The 20,106-nt window shown below is 37.0% G+C and overlaps 1 long non-coding RNA gene across 1 annotated transcript; it reads right to left on the bottom strand.

Moving 5' to 3' along the window:
- Positions 1-9,451: 9,451 nt before the first annotated feature.
- On the bottom strand, positions 9,452-18,462 carry LOC148127399 (uncharacterized). Its single transcript, XR_015741513.1, has 3 exons — positions 18,391-18,462; positions 17,719-17,855; positions 9,452-9,613 (listed from the first exon to the last, which is right to left on the bottom strand). It is a non-coding gene; the product is annotated as an uncharacterized LOC148127399 (long non-coding RNA).
- Between the last annotated feature and the right edge of the window lie 1,644 nt (positions 18,463-20,106).

Below are 20,106 nucleotides of genomic sequence, written 5' to 3'. Positions count from 1 at the left end.
AATTGCTCCTTTGATAACTTTTTTGGCTTGATCTAGACACTTCAGCTTGTTTGTCAAACCCAATTGATCCTGGGTCTCATTCAGAACAAAATTTGCAAGGGTTGTGGGCAGGACATCGTGATCCAAGTCCCTCTCCTTTTTGATACACATCACATGCATATCTCAAAGATTTGGATTGTAATGTTGCATCAACCATCTTTCAGATATTGACCTTACTTACCCACAGATACCTACATGAAAGAAATAAACAAAAAAGTGCCCTAATTTTGTTCTGCATTTTGCCACATCACTTCTCAGCTGATTTCTTCAGAATTTGCAAATTTATATTTTATGTAATATATATTTAGCTGATTTAAATTCTAAATGTGTTTTAAAATGCACTCTTGCTTGGACAGAATTGTAACTTGTTACCATAACTACTGTTTATTCTCACTTTGTATACCCTTCAACCAAATGTTGCTGAGGTTAAATAGTTTAGATTTGGAGAAATGACAAACAGATTCCAACTTTCCAAACATTACAAAGCAGTCAACCTCTGAGGCATTTTAACAGGAACCAACAGGAAGTGGCTTCACTGGAAGTAGACATTCACTTGTAAACAGAGTGAGCCCAACAAATCCTTTTCAGCCCTCCCTCAGCCTAAGGGTGCCTTGCTTCTTCTTCCCATGTAGGCATATTTTTGAATTACTTTGTGACCCTTTAAAATAATAAAATGCTTTTATTGATAGTGGCTTATCCCTGATACTCTGGAATATTAATGATTTTAATTTCTAAATTCTCCATATTACTTTTTTTTGTGGGTTAGGAAATTGTCAGCCAGCCAATAGCCCACATAGGGATGTTGATGTTGATTCTTCTGCTCCCAGTATTGTTTACTTCATGTATAAAACACTGGCTGCTTTCTTGAATATTACATTGTAGTGCTTACATCTAGGCTGCCAGATTTTGCCACATGATATGCTCCAACCTGTTGACTTACTAGCCCTTCCATAATTAGGCTAAATCTCTGTCTCCTGGTTTATAGAGCCCAGAATTCAGATCCACAATGGTTGTAGAATCTAGTAAACAGAGCAGAGGTGGTGTTCAGCAGGTTCTGACCAGTTCTGGAGAACCGGTAGTGGAAATTTTGAGTAGCTCAGAGAATTGGCAAATACCACCCCTGACTGGAGATTTTACAGTATCCTTCCCCTGCCACGCCCACCAAGCCAAGCTGACAGAACTGGTAGTAAAAAAAAATGAATCCCACCACTGAAATAGAGGGCTAGAAATGTATCGGTATGATCACATTCCATATGATGGAATGCGATTGTTGTAAAATAACTGCAAGAATCAAAATCAAGGGCAAAGTTGCTAGTGCAGATCTTGTGACAACCTGAGATATTGTCTCTACTAGGAACATAGTGAATGCTCCTAGTAGAGACAATATCAATATCAATAACCCTGATAGGACCTAATGGTAAAGATTGTAATGACGACACCATTAAAGCCAACATCTTTAACACATTCTTTGGCTCAGTATTTGTAAAGAGCAATGGATCATGTCCAGTATTTCCTAGCCAAACCACAGACAACTACAATGATCTAATACATATCGATTTTACAGAAGACAATGTTGAAAAAGCACTACGCAATCTAAAACCATCTCTATCTATTGCACCGGACGGAATATGTGCCTACTTCTTAAAAAAGCTATCCACTGCCATAGCAGAACCTCTAAGCATAATCTTTGAAAAATCTTTCAGGACCAGCTCCTTGCCAAATCTATGGTCACAAGCCACGGTCATCCCCATCTTCAAAAAGGGAAACCCCAGTCTAGTTGAAAATTACAGACCCATCTCCTTATGCTGCATCACCTGTAAAGTCATGGAATTAATTATTAACCAATCCATTATCCTCCACTTAGAGACAAACAACCTACTCTCCAATAAACAGTTTGGTTTCAGACAAAAACTATCCTGTAATCTGCAACTCTTACCCTGAAAAAACATATGGACTACACAACTCGACCAGGGCAAAACAATAGACGCAATCTACACAGACTTCTGTAAAGCCTTTGATTCAGTGGTACACGACAAACTACTCCTAAAACTAAAATCTTATGGTATCTCTGGACAACTGCATAACTGGATAGAAGCATTCCTGTCAAGCAGACAACAAATGGTCAAAATTGGGAGTATCCTATCAAATTCTGTACCTGTCAATAGTCCCCCAAGGCAATGTTCTAGGACGAACTCTCTTCATACTCTACATAAATGACCTCTCTGATCATATTAAGAGCAACTGCGTTCTTTTCGCTGATGATGTAAAGCTGTTCAGTACCACAGACAATACTGCTCCCCTTTAAAAAGATCTTGACTATATATCAGAATGGTCAAACAAATGGCAACTTCAAATTTCAACAAATAAATGCTCTTTCTTACATATTGGCAAAAAAAAAACATCAGAAAATAAAATACAAGCTGAATAGTCAAGATCTTGTCGATGATCCAAGCTCCGTAAAGGACCTTGGAATACTTATCTCTAATGGATCTAAGTGCTAGAGCCCACTGTAACTACATAGCCAAAAAGGCATTAAGAGTTGTTAACCTAATCCTATGTAGCTTTTTCTCTAGTAATATCACACTACTAACTAGAGCATACAAAACATTTGCTAGACCAATACTTGAATACAGCTCATCAGTCTGGAACCCACATTACGTATCTGATATTAGCACAGTTGAGAAAGTCCAGAAATATTTCACAAGAAGAGTTCTCCACTCCTCTACTCGTTGTAGAATACCTTATGCCACCAGACTTGAAATTCTAGACCTAGAAAACCTTGAATTATGCTGTCTTCGGTCTGATCTAAGCATGGTATATAAAATCATACATTGCAATGACTTACCTGTCAATGAATACTTCAGCTTCAACCATAACAACACAAGAGCACACAATAGATACAAACTCAAGGTTAAGCGCACCAAACTTGATTACAGGAAATACGACTTCAGCAACAGAGTGGTCAATGTCTGGAATATTCTACTGACCCTGTGGTTTCTTCCCCAAACCCCCAAAACTTTAACTTTAGACTGTCTACTATTGACCTCACTACTATCCTAAGAAGTCTGTAGGGGGCGTGCATAAGCGCACCAAAGTGCCTACCGTCCCTGTCCTATTGTTTCTTTTATTTTTCTTATATGTACCCATTTCATGTATTCATAACTATGTATATACTTATACCTATTATTTTGTAAGCGATTCACAAATCAAATAAATAAATAAATAAAAATAACTAAATGTACTACACTCATGCCACTTCTGTTCTAATGAATAATTTGGCCACCCATCTGCCATATCAGACTCTCCTAGAGTTTGGACCACATGCTCAACTCACCAATAATGTTCTCAGAAAGAGACCTGGATTGCTGCTGGAAGTGCTATGAGAAGAGACAGTGGATTGGGCTGTAGTGGTTAAACTGTGGGATTAGGATTGAAGTAAACCAAAATATACTTTGGGCAAGTAACTTTATCTCAGCCTATGTTACTCCACAGGATTGTTCTGAGAAAGAATAAAAGGATAGAATGCAATCTATATCACATTGAACTCCTTGAAGAAAGTCTAGTTATTAATTAACCAAACAATCATGTTCCTATGACTTTTCTTATTGCTAGGTAGCAATAACACTTAAACATATATACCACTCCATAGTGCTTTACACCAGGGGTCGCCAACCTTTTGGATCACCAAACTCATAATTTTAAATCTCAGGGACCACTAATATGAATTTTGACTAGCGGTGGCTGCAAGAAAATTCCCCACCCTGTTTTCCTACCGATCGATCATTTTTTATTTGGGATTGCAGTTCCGTTATTGGGGGTGGGGGGTGGGAGAGAGAGACTTTCAGCTTCATGCAAGGAAAGCAGCAGAAGCAGAAGTCTTTCTTTCTCTCCCCCAAACTCCACCAGAATGATGCAGCTTCTTGAAGCAGGATGCCTTGAAGGGTCCTAAAGACTTGTTTCTAGTGGAGTTTGGGGAGAGAAAGAAAGACTTTTGCTGCTTTCCTTGCAGAGAGAGAGAGAGAGAGAAAGAGAGAGAGAGAGAGAAAGAGAGAGAGAGAGAAAGACAGAGAGAGAAGGGGTGGGATTCATTTTTTTAAACAACCGGTTCTGTGGGCATGGCTTAGTTGGTGGATGTGGCTTGGTGGTCATGTGACTGGCTGGGCGTGGCCAACTCAACATCACTCACACTGGTTTGTCGGCTTTGGTGACAGCAGGGATTCGCCTTCTCTGCGATCCCTGCTGTGCTAGCCGCCTTGGTGCCTCCGATCCTGACGGATTTGGAGGCTAAAGCTGCCCTGTTGGGGCAGCTGAAGAAAGGGGGGATCCAGACAGGGGGTGTGGGCTATCGCAACCCCCCCCCCCAGCCGGCAATAACCCCCTTTTCTCAAGACGGTGAAGCGGCGGTCTTTATGGCCGCCATAAAGAAGCCGGCAACTGGATAAAGAATGCGCAGGAGGAAGAAGGAGTTTTAAAACGAAAGTCTTTTCTTGGTCGAACTGGGACCTTAATGACATATTTAACACCTGGGAAAGTACTGGCTTGGAAGCTATAATGTTCCCGATTGATGTTCTCAGCTGCGAAGAAAAGTGACGAAAAGGGGAAGTTACTCTCCCTCTCTTATGGAATTAACAAATGGACAAGGGAAACCAGCCTTTTGATAGAAGGTAAAACCTAAACTCCTTTGTTATAAGTGGGAAGGGAGAGGCTTGGGAAAACAAATTTTTACTCTAAGACTTTGCTGGAGGAGATGCCTTGAAGATAAAGAGAATAGAAATTAATTCTAAGAAAGACTTAAAGCACAGATTGGACGTTTTTTCTTTCCCTAAGTTGACTTCACCCCTAGAAGAGAAATTGTAAAAAGAAGAAGCTTGTACTCTGCCTGGACTGTTTGATGACTGTGAGACTTTGGGACTTTTGGGAACTGTTTTAAGTTTGGAAATAACTGATTGGTTTAATAATAATAAGAGGATACAGAAAGAGAAGAAGAAACAGTTTAAAATGGCTCTATCTCTTGATGAACTAAAAAAACAATATTTAAAAATAAAGAAAGAAGGCAAAGATGTTATGGGAGAAGCCCTTTGTTTCCTAGATATGGCGCTTGTCATGTGTCAGCAAATTAAACAACAGCTGGAAGAAGCCGAGGAAGAAGAAGCCATTTTTAATGAACTAAACGGTGTGATTAAGAAAGAAAGGAGAAAGAGAGGAGCGAAAAGGAAAGACTTAAAAAATAAAAAAATGTTTATGAAAGAGAAAAAGAAGATGCAAAAACAACAGAATGCTAGAAAGCAAAAGGAAAGAGGAATGCAACAGAAAGGGGAAATCAAGAAGGCAGAGGTTTGGAGAGGAGGGGGTAAAAAGTTTAGGCGGGCTAACAAGGAAAGGGAAAAGGGGGGAAAAGTTACAAAGGTATAAAACAAGATAGAGAAAAGGAAATTTTTTTTAGGGATAATGGGTAATATAAGGGATTTTTTTTTTTTTAAAAAGGGGGATTCTGCAAAGTACACATGAGTATTGTAATAGTGGTATTTGTATTATAAGTAGATAATCAGAACTTTTTAAGATCTAATAAAAGACTAAAATATCAAGGTATAACTTTAAAAGGTTTAATAATGAATGATATTAAGTTTTAATAAAATACCAAAGGGAATGTTTAAAATATTAGTTTAAATACAGAGTTTAATGGACTAATGTGTTGACTGTTATGGATTTATTATTGTAGTATTGGTTTCTGAAATAGTAGAATGTACTAAGCAGAATCTGATTGGGATTTAGGTGTTATTTTAAATTTTAATTCAGGGGAATGATAGAAAGGCATCATACTCCGATTAGTGATTCCAGGGAAAACTATTCTTTTTTAAATTGGAAATGAGACAGATGTAAATGGAGAAATGGACAAAAGATATAAAAATATTTTTCTTTAAAGCAAGATTAAATATATAAAACAGAATTAAGATGAGGCAAAAGTGGAGAGGAGTTATATAATAGATATAGAATGGTAAATAAGAAGGGTAATGGTATATAAGAAGAGCATGAACTCAATTGAAGTCCATACAAAAAGAGGTAATCTGGGGCCAAGTTACTTTCTAGAAGAAAGTTTTATGTTTTTATGTTTATGTCTTATGTGTGTGTGTTTAATTAAGAATTAAATAATAAAAGCTCGGAGGAAGACTAGATAAGAATAATTATAAACAAGCCAGAGGAAAATATAAATGTAATGACTGAATACCAGATAAATTAGAAAGGAAATATGATTGAATAATGATTAAAGAGAAACAATATGGAATTGGGTAAAGGGAATTTACGTGTTTAAATGGAAATGGGATAAATTATAAGTACGTGATATAAAGCAATATGTTACCTGCTTTGTAAAGATCTACAAGGGAAAGAGGTTTTATGTTTTTAATGTTTAATGATGTTTTGTTTTGTTTGTTTGTTTGTTTGTAAAATCAATAAAACTTGTTTTAAAAAAAAATAAAAAAACATCACTCACATCGAGGCACCATCTCCTCGCCTGGCCTCTCATGACTGTGGGGATGCTGCAACAGTCGTAAGTGTGAAAAATGGTCATAAGTCACAATTGGTTCTCTGAACTGCTTAGAATGTTAACAACCGGTTCTAGCAAATATGTGCGAACTGGTAGAATCCCACCCCTGAGAGAGAGACAGAGAGACAGACAGGGAGAAAGGAAACAAAGGACAAATATGCAACACTAACTGGAGGGATCAGCACCTCTTGGAATGTGGTAGTCATTAGTTTCTCAAAAGACAATCATTGAGCCAATACACAAGATGAGAAAACAGCAATTTGTCAATGTAGTTGAAAAAGCAGCAGAGAAACAAGAGACAGGTAGAATATAAAACCAAGGAGGGGGAGATATTGCTGATTGCTTGCTGTCAATTGACTTCCTGGATGATTGCCTATTGAGTATGATTGGAGCATTGGCCTTGCTGATCCTAGCAATGGGGCATAGGAACTCTGTTTGCAGATACCACGCCAACAAGGTGAACAAATGGGAACTTGGCAAAGGAGCCAAAGAGGAGAGTTTTTGTTGTCAGCTTTTTGCTCCTTTCTTTTTCTTCTATTCTGTCTCTCTTCAGTTCAAGGACAGGCAGCTTTTGGGAACTTGCAACAAAAACAACCCAACAAAGAACATTCATGAAGAACTTTGGAAGGTAAGGCTTCAAGCAATGTGAAAAGCAAGCAAAGCAACCTGGGGTGGGATTCTACCAGTTCGCACCTATTCGTTAGAACCGGTTGTTACCATTCTAAGCAGTTCAGAGAACCGGTTGTTAGAAGAAATTACTGGCCTAATCCTGTAAGGAAGGCAGGAAGGAAACATTCTGGTGTTGCTTACAGAAACTGTCTCTCCATTAACCCTTATTACATTCTTGGCAGGACTAGACTTCCTGTCTCTGGAACGTCTCTGGAGTTTTTTCCCCCTCCTTTGCTGGTACTTTGCTTGTGTGGAGTGACCATTTAAAGTTACAATGGCACTGAAAAAAGTGACATGACCATTTTTCACACTCATGACTGTTGCAGCTTCCCCACAGTCATGAGAGGCCAGGCGAGGAGATGCGTGCCTCAATGTGGGTGATATTGAGTTAGCCACGCCTAGCCAATAACATGACCACCAAGCCACATCCACCCAGTCACATGACCACTAAGCTACGCCCACCAACTAAGCCATGCCCATAGAACCAGTTGTTTAAAAAATTGAATTCCACCCCTGAAAGCAACATTTATCTTCTTGTCTGAAGAAAATTCAGTATACATTTGTTCCAAGGACAAGCTGGTTTCTGAAGAGAAGAGTTAGATGAAAGAAAGGCTATGCTGATATACATTAAAGAAAATGAGAAAATTCAAGGCAAAGCAAGTGAAGTTCCCCAGGAGGACAGAGAAGTAAACAACTGGGGGATTTTTTTTCCAGAGAGGTAAAGAAGGCAGTGGACAGATATAATCCCAAGAAGCAAGAAGATTAGGAAGCACATAGTGACTCATACCATTTCTTCCTCTAGAGCACAGATTTGTAATCTGAAGTCTATGGATCCCTTTGGGATCTATGGGTAGATTTTAAGAGGCCAATGAACTTGGATGAGAAAAAGGGAATCTAAAGAAAAGTTTGATTCTTAGGGAGTTCCCAAATACAGGCATGTATAAACAATGACAAAGAACACCATTCTTTTTAGTTGGGAAAAGTAACACAACTTCATAAAATCTTATGCAATGATTAGAAGACAAAGTCTGGAGAATTTGATTGCAGCAAAGAGTCACAACCTTTGAATGTGATGCTGTGGAGGGCAGTCGAGAAATTGGATGAAATCAGTACAAAGGAGTGAGTGAGATCAGGGTTCAACTAAATTTAATTTAGGTTTAAATGAAATTAAAATTAAATTTAAATAGTTATGTAATAGTTTTTGCTTCCTGTCACATTACAAATTACAGATGAACAGCACCCAGCACCCAAGGCTGGGCTTGATATACATATGGCATATGGGACAGAAGTTATACATCCCTGAGTTTTATAAACAAAGTAGTGGAAAATTGAATTTCACATTGTCTTCTTCAGCCAGGCAATATATATTAAAGCTACTGTAATGACATTGAGTCAAACCAGCCTTTAATCATGTTCCCATATAGCTATCTTAATTACTACATATCGATTTAATTTCATGAATATGAAACCCTAATCCTAACAGTTACAAAACCTAATAAAACAAAATGTAAGTGTCACAAAACAAGTTCAACATAAATCAATAAAGGAAACAGTGATTTTTAAAAAATAGCTATGCACACAGGGGCAGAATCAACACTCAAAAAATCCTGTGGCACCACTCATTTTTTGCAGCTTTTCAAAAAGCTATTGCAGTTTTTTGAGGAAACTCTGGAGGAAAGTTATTTCATAAAGTGGGAGCTACCAAAAAATCCCAACCCCACTCCTTTTGAGACTTACACACACTTCAACATGTACAGAGGAATGTCTATGGAGATTCTCAGTCATCCAATTCATGGTTGTCCTAAAGGTGTTTTTTTCAAGAAGCAACTGAATATTCTGGGGTTTTTTTTTCTTTTCTTTAGAGATGTTTCACTTCTCATCCAAAAAGCTCTTTCAGCTCCAAAGAAACTTCTTGGATGAGAAGTAAAACGCATTCAAAGAAAAACCAGAAAGTCCATTGCCTCTTGAAAAAAAGCACCTTTGGGACATCCACAGGGGAAGAGAAAGAATTGCCTAGAGTCTGTATCTACTTAGAAGAGATAGATCTGCAAATATAGAATGGTAACAGAGAGGTGATCTTAACTTAGTCATTCTAGCACTGCCTTACATTTTAGTTCTTTGCTGATCTTTTTAATGAACATTAAAAAAAAAAAATCTGTTGTCAAGCTCATTGGAAAATAATTGTGCCGAGATCCACACCTTGATACCTTGCAAGCATTTTTTTCTTAGATGTTCTGCCAGATGGGTCATATCGTGCAGGTGCTCCTATTGAGAAGCTTTGCCCACAGTCATTCGTTTGCATTTCATTTGCAGTGCAAGCACCCACACAACACCAGAGGGAAATGGCGGTGCATTGTGTATCTAGAAAGAAAGCAATATATTATAGCAGTCGAGCTTGTGACCTGCAACATTCCCAGATAATATTGGAGTTAAGGGGTTGAGTTTAGGGATTTAGTAAATGGCAGTCTCTCCGACCTTAATTACTCTAATGCCTCCTCTAATCCTATCACGGCTCTGTAAAAGAAATGCATTGCTAGTATCTGAACAAAAGATTACCCTGTCTACTTAAGCTGGTGCATTTGGGCACATCATGTTTAAAATTCAAAACAATGTAATACAAGTCACCTGTTGCCCAGGAAACTTATGCTTTCAGAGCACATGGAACACCACATTAATCAGCCCTGATGGCTGGCCTTCTATGGCTTTTTTTCCCCTTCATTGTGCTCAGTAGCGTAGCTTTGGCAGAAGAAAAAGCAGAGCAGGAGACATGTTATCTGACACTTTTGACCTGCTCCTACACCAATATTCAGGGCTAAACTCACAAGGGAAGTGGTGGAAATATTACATATGTAGATTCACACACATGCTTGGTTTCTTAATTACAGTGATGTGCACAGAAGGTTCCCCCTTCTGTGCCTTTTGCTATGTAACTCATCTCTCTCCAAGATCCATAGCTAGAGTTTGCCAAGTAAAATCTGCACGCAGGCTTTGAAGGCAATTACACATGAACGCAGATGACATTATGAATGATGACCCCATGTTACTTAAAAACAATAGTATTTTATATTAGAAAGATATGTTAGGTACTATATAGCTCAACCAAACCCCAATTAAGCAAGGAAAACACATTTTGCTCAATCTGGAAAATTATTTTGGATGGTTGAACCCTGACAACACATACTGTTTTCTAACCTGGAAAACAATTATTCTGAAAGACAATTGGTCAAATATTTTCTTTGAACGACAAGACCAGTAGTGGGATTCAAAATTTTTTACTACTGGTTCTATGGGCGTGGCTTGGTGGCAGGGGAAGGATACTGTAAAATCTCCAGTCAGAGGTGATATTTGCCAGTTCTCTGAGCTACTCAAAATTTCTGCTACCAGTTCTCCAGAACTGGTCAGAACCTGCTGAATACCACCTCTGATCAAGACCCTTGGGTTTGATGGGCTGTAGACTAAGATAACTTGCCATCACTAATACTGCCCTCATGTGAAAAATATAATGATTGATATGGGACATCAGTTCTCCCCATTGCCTTTGAGATTCAAGGGAAGATGTTGGAATGCCCTCAATTTTGGCTAAGTTGGGAAATTGCTTCATATTTTTTCACATTTTGGATGGACACAACTCTATCCACAGATGATCAGTCTGAGTTTTTCACATCCTTCAATATATAATTATAAAGGGTGGTTTACAAAAGTTAAATAGAGTTAAAAGAGAACAACAAACATGAAGCAAGAAACACACACACACACAAAAGAAATAAAGAAAAGCAGCACCAAAATGTGTGGCACATGTGGAGGTGGACTGAGCTGAAAGCAGAGGTAAAAAGATAAAAAGAGCATGTTGTTGAAAGTAAGACACACATCCAAAGTTTTCCTGGAAGTGCAACAGTTGTTCTCTTCCACCTCAGCTGGCCTGGATTCTTGTAAAAACTCCATGAAGAAAATATCAATACACAATAAACTAATATTTCAGGAGTCAAAGACTCAAGTCTTGTCGCAGTGGATATCACTTTCCCAGCTGGATATCATCTAAGCCATTGTTGGCTTTGGGTGACAATTGTTGAAATTCAATGCATCTGAAAAGCTCCAGAACTTTTATTGACTGATTGCTCTCAATACTTGACTATTGCAATGTGAAAGGCCGAACACTGCAAGGATTTTGATGGACAAGTCAAAGCAAGCTAAAATAATTGTGGCAGGGTGACAAAATACACTGTTTCACCCCACTGGCTAATCCAATCTAATCTCATAACTTTCATCTTATTTATGCATTAATTCAGTTTGCACGGCCACCCACTCAACATGAGATTCAGGGTGACGTACATAATTAAAGGCAATAAATAATAACCAACAAAGTAAATATATATTAAAGTATATTGCAATTCAAACAACAGGAACAATGAAAATGGGCTCATAAAACCTCCTGAGCAAGCACTTTTGTCTATGCAAATTATATTAATCTGATTACGGTATATTCTTTGGCGTGCTGACATTCTGAGCTTTACTTTTTTTCCCAGGGTTGCTCTGAGAATAAAGAAAAATCTCTCCCATGAATAAAATTCTTCCACTAGGAAGCAAGGAATCCAAATCTGATGAACAATAGCAACTACCAAAGAAGTAACCATACAGTTACTAAATACTTCATTGAAGAATGTGAATTTTGTCTTCCATTAACTAATATAAATTTGTGTAGCTAGAAATTCTGAAACATTTAATCTCTAGATCAGTGTTTCTCAACTTTGGCCACTTTGAGATGTCTGGACTTCAACTCCCTGAATTCTCCAGCCAGCTTTGTAGCTAGGCAATTCTGGACATTGAGGTCCAAACATCTCAAAGTTGTTAGAGTTGAAGAACTTGTGAGGATGCTAGAAAATATTGGACTAAAATTCACATATGGTTGGAAAAAATGATAAAAACACATATAGACTTGAAACCAGAGATTTTTTTATTGGGAATCTTACCTGATACATATAATAAAAATTTGAAGTATTTGATTGTAAATGTATTAACAGCGGCTAGGATTGTATTTGCTAAAAACTGGAAGAGTGAGAAAATTCCATCAGAGGAAGAAATTATTAAGAAAATATTGGATTGTGCTGAAATGAGTAAATTGACATTTGAAATTAGAGAACAAGAAGATAAACAATTTTATGAAGTTTGGGATCTGTTTTATCAATGGTTAGATAATAAAACATAATAATAGAACATTTAGACTTAGGATATAATTTTTTTTTATATTATTTTTATAAAACTTTATTAAGATAGATTTGGTATGATCTTATGATTCACTGCAAAATAAATTAAGTAAATTATAGTTATCTCATTAAAGTATGAATTAATAAAATTATAGATAAATGATTTCTTAGTGATGATATTGGGTTATACAATTATTGATTGATAATATGAGTTATTATGTAATATAATTATATTAGCGTTTAGGAAATGGATGCACAAAAAAAAGTGGTAAACCAACCGATACACTGTTTGTAAATTTATGAAGAAGGATGATGTTTTTATGTTTTATGTTGTATGTCTTATGTTGTTTTGTTTGTTGTTAAAATAAAAAACTTAAAAAAAAAGAACTGTCTAGTCCAAAATGTTTTTTTATTTTTGCATCATGAACTGAACAGTGAGAATGTAGTACAGAAGTAGTCCCTTTGCTATATATTTACTGTCCCTAGTGCTGTGTTGTGGTTCGATGGCAGCCGGTGCAGATGGCAGTGGAATCAGACAGTGAGAAAGAAAGGGGACCAGTCAGGGAGCCTGGAGAGGACTTGGACAAGGGTCCTGCATCCAATGCAGGGATGGGGCCAGGACCATCTGGGTGCTGCCTTCAGAGCCTTCGGAGTCTGGCAGCAGCAAAGCAGAGGACCCAGGGGAGCCTGTTCCCAGTGCGCATGTGCACAGAGCTGCTAGAAGGCAAGAGCAGCTGAAACAGAAGGGGCAACTCAGGAGTAAGGCTGGGAGGTGATTGCCCATCCCATAGAGGATAAAAGTCAGACCTAAAAGATGAAAGCTTTGCATGAAGCAAAGTAGTTTGATACATTCTGAGTCTTCCTTGAAGCTCTGTGTATTCTGGTTGGTTTTTTTCTGGTACTTCGTTTGGTTTCTGTTATAATTAATTGGATACTTCTGTTTTTGGCAACATTCCAAGCACTGAAAGGTGTGTGCTTATCTTGGGGAATTGTTTTAAGATTAATTCTGGCTGGGAATGAAAGCAATTCCCAGCATTGCAATAAAATAGATTTTGCTTTTAAAACAAGTTTATGTTTAATTATGTTTGACGTAATTAGGGTCAAAACATGCTGAGTCAGAACATGCTGGAGAAATGCTGTACCACAGCAGTCTCTTTCATTCACTCTCTCCCTTTCTCTCCCTCCCTCCCTTCCTCTTTCTCTTTCTCTTATTCTCTCATTCACTCACTTCATCCATCCATCCATCCATCCATCCATCCATTCCAGGTTAAGTTCAGGGAGAGATAAAAAAAATCTCTTCTGCTTTGAATGTTACTCTAACAGAGAATAGAGAGCCAGATATAATATTCCTTTTTCAAAAGTTTGAGAATTCAAGAGTTTATTAAGGTGATTGTTTCATTCCAGAGTAATATTTAGAGACAGAAAATAACCTCTTAAAGCTTGTCATCTAGCTAGCTATAAGCAAAGTTTTTCTTGGGAGAGTTGGTGCATATAATTCTTATGTTTATAATTTGCCATTACCTTATTGCATTAGAAAACTTCAGTGAAAGCTGAAGAGTACACTTATTATTTAATAAAATATCTTCCTACTTGTTTGGGAAGTAGAAGTGCAGCCTGGAATTATTGTTAATGACTGAAAATTAGCTAAAAGATTATGTGTGGAAAGGAAAATAGTGAGTGACCACTAATGGATAAAATCATTAAGTTCAGAGGAGTTGATCTGAATAACAAGTTGGTTTTAGTCATTAAATGAGTTAATCAACTATATTGCTTAGGAAAAAACTAAATGATATTTCCTCAGAAGACACTTGTACATGTAGACTGGATCACACTTAGAATCAATGTCATGAAGAGAAGATCTTAAAACCATGGAGTTTCATTATCTGACTGTGATTCTTCAAATTATAGACAATGAGAAAGGAACTTGAAGTGGGAACATTTTAGAAGATGACTTTTCACCACAAGATAAGGTTTTGCATTTCCCCCAAATACATTAAAACATAAGTTCCATGGATGATAGAATCATATGAAGAAGGATTATTGGAAACCTCTCTTTGATGTAATCATCTATTTATAAGGAGCATTTATGCTATAGGAAATTAAGCAAGAACAAAGATATAATAGATCTGAATGAAAGTGATTGGATGTTGTACATAGAAGTGGACAAATATGACCAAGAAAGTGAATGTTTACTCTTAATTATGAATCAAAAGTTTAAATATGTGTCAGCAAGTATGAAATGGTTTCATCAACACTGTTATGAGAGTGAATGACAGTAAAAATGCATGCATTGGTGGTAGCTAGAAGATATTCTCCAGAAAATGATGATAATGGAACAATTGAGTTTGAAGAAATGTGTATAACATGAATGTATGAGATATAAAGGAAACAATTATTCTGCTAGGTGAAATGAATGGATGGCCAAGAAATAGGACAACATTTATAGAAAAGCTAATTGGAGATCATTTAGAGATCCCAGGATGATGATGGATGAATGTCTCCTTAAAATAAGACCTACATGTTTCAAGTACATAGTTTAGATCTATACATGACAGAAATATAGGTATAAATGTAAAAGTATAATTAACCTGATAATTTTTGTTGAGAATATCACCTTCAGTCCATTGTAGCAGTCAGTGTTGCAACAACAATGTGGCTTTTTCAGAGAAATTGTTGAATGGCTAGTCTTTGAAAAGTCAATAAATATAGAGAGGATTATAGTCAAAAACACTGGGAAAGAGAAGCAAGTCAGAAAATGAGAATCTGTGATCTTAAAGAAATTTGCAAGGTTAGGCTTTCCTTCTGTTGTTTTAGTTTAATTTATTGAACCAGTTTCTATTATTTCTGAACTCCTTTGCTTTCCAAGTTATAAAATGGAAAGTCTATACTAAAGTTGGGAGAAAATTAAATAAAATCACAGATAAAATCACAGACAGTGAAAGTATATATTCTTGCTCCATAGCTGTGAAGAAACCAAAATTTTGGCTTGTAGTGGTGGATGCAGATATCTGGGTTTGTTGCCAACAAGTACATCTTACATATAGAAAATGTGTAGCACACTCATATCTTCTTCTGCATGGTTTGAAAGAATATAAGAGGATATGGCAACGCAAAGAATTCCAAGCTAATAATTGTGAAGGCATATATAACTTCAGAATTTGTGGTGGAAGAAAAGGTACAATGGAATGGAAAAATAATGGAAGAGGACATATTAAGCATCTCCCTGCCCCTAATTTTTCCATTAAAGCAACATTCTTTAAAACATTCAGTAGTACTTTGCTATAGTACATATGTTTTAATACCAATGCAATTTGTCTCTGACAAACCTTAGGGAAATGAGTCCTGTCTAATAAGAACTATTTTGCAGTTCTACCCTTGTATCGAATACAAAGATATAGTTGAAGCACTTTTTGGAAGACTCGATGACTAGAAAATATGTGAGTTTGTGGAAGCTCCATCTTTCCAATTTGAATAATCCACTTCTAGGAAATTGGGATATGGTCAGATTTTTACTTTTTATATTAGTCCTCATTAATTTAATATTATCTGATGCCCTAGGAATGAAATTTACAGAATTCTAACCAAAAGCGGTGCTGGCTAACAGTTCAAGAAATTATACTGGGATCAGATCTGGAAGATATCAGAATTGGCAAGGCTCTTGCAAAGGAATGCACAGTTCAGGACTTAGTTGTCTACTGGATTTCACTCTTCTTAATTTTCCACTTTAGCAATTCTTGGGTCAAAAATTGAAAGTATTTCAGTGATGTAGTTTGAGTTAAAACACGTTTGGAGATATTTATTTTGGGGAAGTAGTAGAAAACTGAGTATCAGTTAGATGCAGCGTTCATCCCTCGTTTGCCAAAGTTATATGTTTTCATAAAAAAATTAATTAACTCTACCCTTAGTCCTGTCATTACAAGCTGACACTTGTGCTGGCTCTCTTCAGCCTAAAAGAAAGAAGGTTTTAAAAGTATATTTCCACTTTCAATTAACTATTATCTTGGTAGAAGCATGGAGCTGTAGAATTGGTTCTTAGTTGTTGTTCAGTTGCTAAATCACATTCTACTTTTCCTTACCCCATGGACCAAAACACGCAACTTCCTTGTCCTCTACTGTCTCCTGAAGTTTGCCCAAATACATGTTCATTGGGTCAATAACCATCTCACCCTGTTCTGTCCACTTCTTCATTTGCCTTCAGTCTTTCCAAATTGGCAGTGTCCTTTCCAATGAGTCTTCTTTTCTCACTAGGTAGCCAAAGTATTTGAGCTTCAGCTTCAGTATTTGTTCTTCCAAAGTACAGTCAGGATGGATTTTTTTTAAAGTTAATCTTAATAGTACCCATCTTTAATTTCCCTTCTAGCAAGTACAAAGGAAAGTTTCTAACTTGGCTTCTAAATAAAAGTAAAAAAAAAATCTGTGGCATTAAGGAACTCTTGAAAACATCAGAGGGCAGTGTGTAATCACCACAAACTAGCTTTTTGATAAATTTGATTATTACTATCAGGATATATTGTGGATCTGTAGACACCCTATAATAGATATTTCATAACTACAGCAACATGGCCTTATGATTCCAAATACATCCATCAGTTCTGAAAGATTGCCTACCCCTTAATCTTGACCGTGTAATGACAACCACATGGATTATCTATATTTATATTATGTTTTAAGGAACAATATTATTTAATTTCTGTTGCACAAATGAGAGCATTCTTTAGTATCATCCAAAAGCAGCATACATTTTGATAAAGGATATTCAGTTTGCAACACAAACATCAATAATCAAGCTACTTTTTTTAAAAAAATTATGTGTGTCAAGGAATTTTGATTTAACAGAAACATATTGTTTGAGCTGGGTGGTTTAAATAAATAAACAAAGAATGAATTCATTTTTAGATGTGACCTTTAGATGCAAGTAGCAATAGCAATAGCCTTTAAGCTTACAGTAAATACTGCCCAGAGGTGGTATTCAGCAGGTTCTGACCAGGTCTGGGGAACCAGTAGAGGAAATTTTGAGTAGTTCGGAGAACCAGCAAATACCACCTCTGACTGGCCCTGCCCACATCTATTCTCTGCGTCCTGAGTCCCAGCTGATTGGCTGGGTCTTCTTTTGTTGCCTTGCACGGTAATTTTTTTTGAATTCCACTACTGATACTGTCCCATACTGTTTTACAGCTTTCTCTGGGTGGTTCATAATGTAATATAATTAAAATAATTAAAACATTATTTGCATATTGCCTCCAACAATCTGGATCCTCATTTTACCTCATTTTACTTCCATCAGAAGGATGGAAAGCTGAGCCCAATCTTGAGCCTCATCAGGTTCAAACTCCAGGCTTTGGGCAGAGTCCATCTGCAATACTTCACTTTAATCACTACACCACCAGTGTGTCCTGCAAGTACTGAAAAGGTAAAGACTCTGTTATTACATTCTACCATGTTGGCTGGGGTATTCTAGGAGTTGAAGTCCACACTTCTTAAAGATGCCAACTTTGAAAAGCATTGATCTTGTAGATCAGGGGTGTCAAACTCACATCATCACAGCGGTGTCATGTGATGTATCAGGACTTTTTCCCACTTCGCTAAACTGGATGGGGGCGGGGCCAGCATTTGATGCTTCCAGCCTGTGAGCCACGAGTTTGGCACCCCTGATTAGATGATGAGAATTATTGGCTTCTTTTAAGCCCCACTCATCTGTGATGGGAACAAAGCAAACAGAATGGGACTAAAATATTTGGCCTCTTTTCCAATGATGAAGGAATTTCTCTGGGATTCTGTTCCTTCTATATCACAGCATTGTTCTATGAATCTGGAATATAGAAAGCTTGTGATGTGAAATGCATACATGGTGTGAGGGAGAGCTCTGTTTCTCTGTATTTCAGTTCTTACTGGATTGCAACCTGTGAAAGAAAAGTTAAAAAAAAAATCAGTAATTACCTGTTGAGCCTTTCAAAAGCAGTGATCTAAATGTCATTATGTATCCCTCCCACCTTGAGAAGAAAAGCAATTTGATTGTAGTTTTAATTGTATACCAGCCAATCAGTGGAGCTTCTGTTTATTTATATGTATTCTAGTTCGCTCTGAGAACAATCAAGCCTATTGTAGCACATTCTTATCCCTTTGTGTTGGTGGAGTTAAAAAAAAAAACCTCCTTGATTACAGACAAACCAAAATTAATGTGATGAAATGTTTGATTATACAACATGAAAGTGCTAGACTCTACTTGTTCACATACACTTGGGCTGGAGAGAATAAAGGAGTAACTTCCAAGAACAAAATGACTGCTGGCAGTACATTGGGAACATGTCAGGAAAGATAATATGTTTTTTTTTCCTCTTTCTTTCTTTCTTTCTTTCTTTCTTTCTTTCTTTCTTTCTTTCTTTCTTTCTTTCTCTCTCTCTCTCTCTCTCTCTCTCTCTCTCTCTTTCTTTCTTTCTTTCTTTCTTTCTTTCTTTCCTTCCTTCCTTCCTTCCTTCCTTCCTTCCTTCCTTCCTTCCTTCCTTCCTTCCTTCCTTCCTGTCTGCCTGCTTGCCTGCATAAGATTTATGGCTGATTTTTTTTTCTTAAGCAGTAGCTGTCAAACATCTCCTATAGTATATATTCTACGTTTTTTGGCATGGATACTATGTTGATCCAAGGAGTAAAGTGTACTATATGTAGCATGTATTGTACCTGGACTGCAACTTTCACTAAAATGATATCAGACTTTCCTTTTTGGATATAACAAGAACAATTCTGGTAAATCAGTTCTAGTGCTCTGGCCCTTGAAATAATTTTCATTCTTATTATATATGTGACTGTATTCCTTAAAAGCAATTTAAATCCTGACAAGGTGAGGGTCATGCATTCATAATCCTTGTAGATGATTGACAGATTAGCAGCAGAAGGAATATCAACTGATCTACATTTCTCACTACTGTAAGAATAAGTTCAAGTTCTTGCTCCCATTGAAACCATTATGATTATTTTGCCTTCCCTCTGTTGGAGATAATCAAAGAAAGTGGGAGAAAACAGTGGGTAGGGCCAGCTTCCCATTTTCTTTTCTGACTTTTTTCTTTCTCTTTCCCTCTTCTCCAGCTGGTCTCTTCAAAGGTCAGGACTGGTAACTTACGAAAAGACTTGGGAAATGAGGACCATATGCGATGCTCCAATGTGCTGGAGCCTTGTTGGACAAATGGAACAATTCAAAGTAATTGTCCTTATCCCACAAAAAGCCTTTTTTTAAAGGCATCGCAAAGTAGCCACATATGTGGCTACATTTTAGGATTAATTTTAAATTATGCTTTTGTTTCTGCACCTACATATAACATGTTTCTTTTTTTTTTGAACACGTTCTACTCTGGAGACATACATATCATCTGCTGGAATGACCTGAGACCCAAGGCCAAATCATTTATTTTTTTTAATAAATCAGCCTTCCCTATTCGTTGTGATCTAGATGTGTTGGATTATGACCGCCATTGTCTTCCACCTGGATGAATGCTGTAAATTCAATTCTTTATACAGGTATAATGATGTCCAGGCAGCCTAATGGCTTCTGGTATTCTTGTTCTAGGCTGTGCTTTAACTCTGAATGCCTGATTGTAGTGAGAAATGCTTGACATGCTTGACTTGATTCTTGCAGATTAAAAGAGAGCCAGTTCTTCTTTTACA

The sequence above is a fragment of the Pseudonaja textilis genome, chromosome 2, assembly GCF_049901715.1.
Source record: "Pseudonaja textilis isolate UNSWEBS1 chromosome 2, rPseTex1.2, whole genome shotgun sequence".
Lineage (NCBI taxonomy): Eukaryota > Metazoa > Chordata > Lepidosauria > Squamata > Elapidae > Pseudonaja > Pseudonaja textilis.
The sequence above is the reverse complement of the archived record's forward strand: the minus strand, read 5'-3'. Positions and strand labels throughout refer to the sequence as shown.